The sequence below is a fragment of the Helianthus annuus genome, chromosome 4 (assembly GCF_002127325.2).
Source record: "Helianthus annuus cultivar XRQ/B chromosome 4, HanXRQr2.0-SUNRISE, whole genome shotgun sequence".
NCBI classification, from domain to species: Eukaryota; Viridiplantae; Streptophyta; class Magnoliopsida; order Asterales; family Asteraceae; genus Helianthus; species Helianthus annuus.
The window spans coordinates 73903042-73908310 of NC_035436.2; the positions used below are offsets into that span (position 1 = coordinate 73903042).

Sequence of the window (5269 nt, forward strand, 5' to 3'; positions counted from 1 at the left end):
ATACAGATGCTTCAAAACTCTGCAACCTTTCATGGGCTTGCGAACGAGGATCCCCACCTACATATCACTGATTTCTTAGAAATATGTGATACCTTTCGGATCAATGGAGCATCAAATGACGCCATCCGCCTTCGAATGTTTCCATTCTCACTAAAAGACCGAGCAAAAGCTTGGCTTAACACCCTCCCAGTTGGTTCGGTAAACACCTGGGATGAACTAGCCCAAAAATTTCTATATAAGTATTTCCCTCCCGCTAAAACAGCTAAATTAATGACTGAAATTAATACATACTCACAAGACGAGGGGGAATCCTTATATGAAACTTGGGAAAGGTTAAAAGAGCTATTACGAAAGTGTCCTCATCATGGTCTTGCGGTGTGGCAACAAGTATCCACTTTTTATAATGGATTGTTGCCACATACTAGACAAACACTTTACTCTAGCTCCGAGGGACTTTTAGGTAATCGCCGCCCGCAGGAAATATATAATCAAATTGAGGAAATTGCTCAAACCAATTTTCAATGGCACACTCCCCGAGGCAATAAATCCATTGCCCCGGGCACCCATACGGTTGATGAAAGCATTTCTTTACAAGCCCAAATCGAGGCCCTTTCTTCAAAAATTAAGAAGTTAGAAATGACAAAAACAGTCTCGGTTATGGCTTGTGAAGGGTGTGGTGGGCCACATGAAAATTGAAGTTGTATGAACGAAACAGATGATCAACCAGAATCGGTAAACTACATTGATAATAGACCTAGGCCGTCGGGTCCCCCAACGGGCACCTACAACCAAGGATGGCGTAACCACCCTAACCTTGGTTGGAGAGAACCCGACAATAGTAGTAACCAATAAAATCTAAATTAACGAACAAACTTTCAACAACCAAGAAATGAGTCACAAAATTTTCCTCAACAACAAGGTGGACGAGAAAGGCTTGAAGATACTGTATCTCGCCTCATTTTTGACACTGAAAAGAAAAACTCGGATAGGTTTCTACAATTAGAATCAAATTTTAGAAATCAACAAGCTAGTATACAAAACATCAAAAAACAAATAAATCAACTAGCCCAAAATTTCTCCGAGAGATCGCAAGGCGCATTACCAAGTAATACCGAAACAAACCCAAAGGCACAAGTTCATCTCATAACACTACGGAACCGTACCGTGGGTCCCGCGGAAGGCCCACCACCTACTGAGGAGATCGCAACACCGCCCCAACAAGAGAAAGTTTCTCCTCCATCACCAGACCCACCAAGGTTCCTCTGGTTCCGTACCTCGGTAGGTTAATCCGTCAAAAGACCAATGAGCAATTCGCAAAATTCGAAAGTCTACTAAAACAATTGCATGTCAACATTCCTTTTATCGACGTCCTAACCCAAATGCCTAAATATTCAAAATTCATGAGGGACTTCCTCACTCATAAAAGGAAAATTGAATCATTGCAATTAGTTAACTTAGGCGAAGAATGCTCCGCCCTCGTGCTCAACAAACTTCCCCAAAAGAAGATTGATCCCGGAAGCTTCACAATTCCTTGCTCGATTGGGGACTTCCCCATTCGAAATGCGCTAGCTGACCTTGGGGCTAGCATCAACCTCATGCCAGCATCAATGTTCAAAAGACTCGGCTTAGGCAAAACGAGTCCTACAAAAATGAGTATCCAGCTTGCTGATCGATCCGTCAAATTCCCGCAAGGTGTCGCTGAAAATCTACTAGTCAAGGTTGATAATTTCGTCTACCCGGCCGACTTTGTCATACTTGATATGGAAGAAGACACCAAAGTCCCCCTCATACTAGGGAGACCATTTCTAGCCACCGCGCAAGCAGTGGTAGACATGAATGTCGGAACGCTCACTTTAAAATATGGTGATAAGGAAGTGAAGTTCGGAGTTGGGAAGAGAATAGAGGACGATGACCCGGTCAACTACATGAAGGTTATTGATTCGAGTTTGGATGATGCTCTCCGACGGTGCAACATGGGATGCAAAACATCCCGCTCGGAAAACATATAACCTCACCTTAGGTCCAGCCAAGGACCCTTATAAACGTGGCGCACCACGGAGGCATTCCGCGGAACTATCCTTTGTTTAGTTTAATTTTTAGTTTAAATTTAATTTTCAGAAATAAAACACACTCTGGATGGTGAAGGATAACAAGGGAAACAAGAAACACCGCCCCATGCACTAAAACAGAGCAATCCGACAACAATCTCCCATTACAGTAGGCTCAGCACGGGCCGTGTCCACCCAACACGGCCCCGTGCTGCACAATCTGCAGCAAATCGCCCAGTTCAGGTAACTGGACATGGGGCCGTGTTCACTGAACACGCCCCCGTGCCCAGGCTTCTGTTTCTTTTCTTAAATTTTTGTCACTGGCACCTGAACACGGGGCCGTGCCCGGTCCCCACGGGGCCGTGTCCAGACTGCCAGTAACATAAAATTTTGCTTTTAACACCATTTTACACATTCAATCAACCTAAAATTTTATTTTTGGGACACATTGAGGACAATGTGTAATTTAAGTGTGGGGGGGATGCCAAAACATTGAATTTTGCAAGTCCTAATAACAAGCCTTACACAAAAGTCTATTGGAACTGCTAATCACCCCAAATTTTTTTCCAAAAAAATTTCATTTTTTTACTTGTCTAAGTTTAAGTTGGGAATTCAAGTCTTAATAAGGTTATATTTTTACAAATTTACAACCGATAGCGTCGTGATAAAAAGAACCAACATAAGAAAATTATGAAAAGGCATGACAAACTTAGTTAAAATACGATTATATATACTTGATCACATAAAAAACCTTTTTCCCATAAAAGTGAGTTTTGAGCCTTTAACGAGCATACAAATATATATATATATATATATATATATATATATATATATATATATATATATATATATATATATTTACACTAAATGCTCATTTTTCGTTTCTTGTGTGAATAGCCGCTTGGTTCATACGACTCTAGAACTTGCCACAACAATACATTCCCGGTTCTTACCAACTTAAACCCGAGTAAGTAAATGATGGAGGCATTAGGACTAACCCTTTTTCATTCTATACGATTATTTTTCTTTTTTTTTTTACCACCTACCCAAAATCCCCCTAGTTAACCCCTTTGAGCCTAAACCATTTCAAGTAACCCAAAACAACCCTTTTTACCCACCTAAACTTTCTTTTATTTATTTTTTTAGTAACAACGTTCGGTTCTCTTATGACTTTAAAAAAAAAAGTATATATATATATATATATATATAATATATTTCGATGAAGCCAAACAAACAAACAAAGTTTATCAAATCTCTTTGTTTGAACAATCCATCGAAATAAAATAAAAATCTGAAAAATAAAAAGTCTTTTAAACCAACGTTTGTTACGCCTTTCGCCCTTTTTACTAACCACTAACCCAACCACCCACCTTTAGCCCAAGCCAAAAACCCATAAAGTCCTCTTGATATTTACAAAGGTATATAGTTAAAAAGGAGGAGGATTGATTGCTTGGCAAGCTTATGGTAGAAGTAAGTTCCATGCCGCTCTCGAGTGATTCACTAAAAAAAAATACACCTTTGGTCGAGTGTTGAGTGATCTCCCGTGAGGTATGTGAACTTGTATATATAAGAGATTTTAAAAAAGGTATGTTATGTCCAAATAAGTAATTTATCTTAAAGAATGTTCTTAATAAATCATGCCGAATAGGATTGTAAATAAATAAAAATAAAACCTCAATAAAGAATCTTGGAAATCCCGACACTCTATGACAAGCCCAAAAACCTTCTCTTCTACCCATTCCATTTGGGAGTGAATAAAGCCACATTATTAAGAGTTTTTTCTTGAGGACAAGCAAAGATTCAATTGTGGGGGTATTTGATATACGCAAAATGCAACATATAAATTATATCAATTGTGGCATAAAACTAACCCCTTTTTAGTACTAATGTTGGAAAAAGTGTGTTTTTGTCTTCCTTTTGAATTTTCAGGATTAATGGAGCTCAAATTAACAAAAGAAGCAAAAAGACAGCAAAATCTAACATAAATACAAGAAAAGGAGCTAAAGTGGAATGCCCGACCCCTCAACAACATCTTCCCAAGCAAAACCAAGAAAACAGAAGACTGAACACGCTCCGTGCTCAGCGAGCACGGGGCCGTGCCCAAGAAACAGCAGAAAACACAAACCTTTAGAAGCTTCTATTGCCCACCACGGGGCCGTGTCCAGTGGACACGGGGGCGTGGTCAGACTCCTGCAGGCGCATTTATTGTAATTGCGAATTACAATTAATGAGGAGAGAGACAAGGATGGACACGGGGCCGTGCCCAGCGGACACGGGGCCGTGCTCAGCGGACACGGGGCCGTGCCCGAGCTTCTGTTCATCCTATAAATAGGAGTGCTTGGAGACATTTCAACTCATCCCTTGACACACCACCTCTCTCACACTTCACCCACCACCCACCACCACCATAACACCATCATCCACCACCATCATCCATTGTCCATCATAGAGTGTGTGAGTCGTCTCGGGATCCAAGATTGATCATAAGAGTTCTTGACAATCAAAGGCCATGTTTGCCTAAGTCTCTTACATCACTTGGTGAAGACAAGTGTTTAGTGTAATACTTTTTATTTTTAATCTTTTGCACTTTTTAATTGGTTTGGTATTAATGACTTTAATTACTAGTTTCTTATGTTGAAGGTGATTCTTCCTTATCGTTTGTCCGTGGTGTCTTGGCATTATTTTACTGTCTATATAAAATAAAAGATTTTCACCATTCATATCTCTACGGTCTATATGGAGGTATGTTGGCTACCTGGTTGGGGGTTAAGGGAACGGTTTGGTAAGAGTCTTGCCGTTGTTCAGCGTTTAGAGATCCTGCAAGGGACCTGGGTCAAATTTAGTAGGACCTCCTTCAATACCCAAAGGTATTGGATGGCGAGGGTCCAAACTCTTTAATCCCCTCATAAGTTAAACTACTATTAAAACTTTAACCCAGCTATTTAGGACTGTATCCCTGCTGACTCAGACTACTTAGCTGAGGGTAACGTCGCCTTCAAAAGAGGGGCCTACCACATTATGCATTAATAACTTAATTAATTATCTTTCAATAATCCGACCCTTTAGGATTGTATCCTTGCTGACTCAAACTACTGGGTTGAGGGTAACGTCGCCTTCAAAAGAGGGGCCTACTACAATAACTAAGATAATCTCTTAAACAAGTGCAAAAGTGCGAAAATAATCAAAGGTTACACTAACACACGAGTCGGATCCAAGTGATT

General features: G+C 40.3%; 1 non-coding gene across 1 annotated transcript; it reads right to left on the reverse strand.

The window, feature by feature from the left end:
• Positions 1 to 264: 264 nt before the first annotated feature.
• On the reverse strand, positions 265 to 371 carry LOC118491927. Its single transcript, XR_004892372.1, has one exon. It is a non-coding gene; the product is annotated as a small nucleolar RNA R71 (small nucleolar RNA).
• Positions 372 to 5269: the final 4898 nt, after the last annotated feature.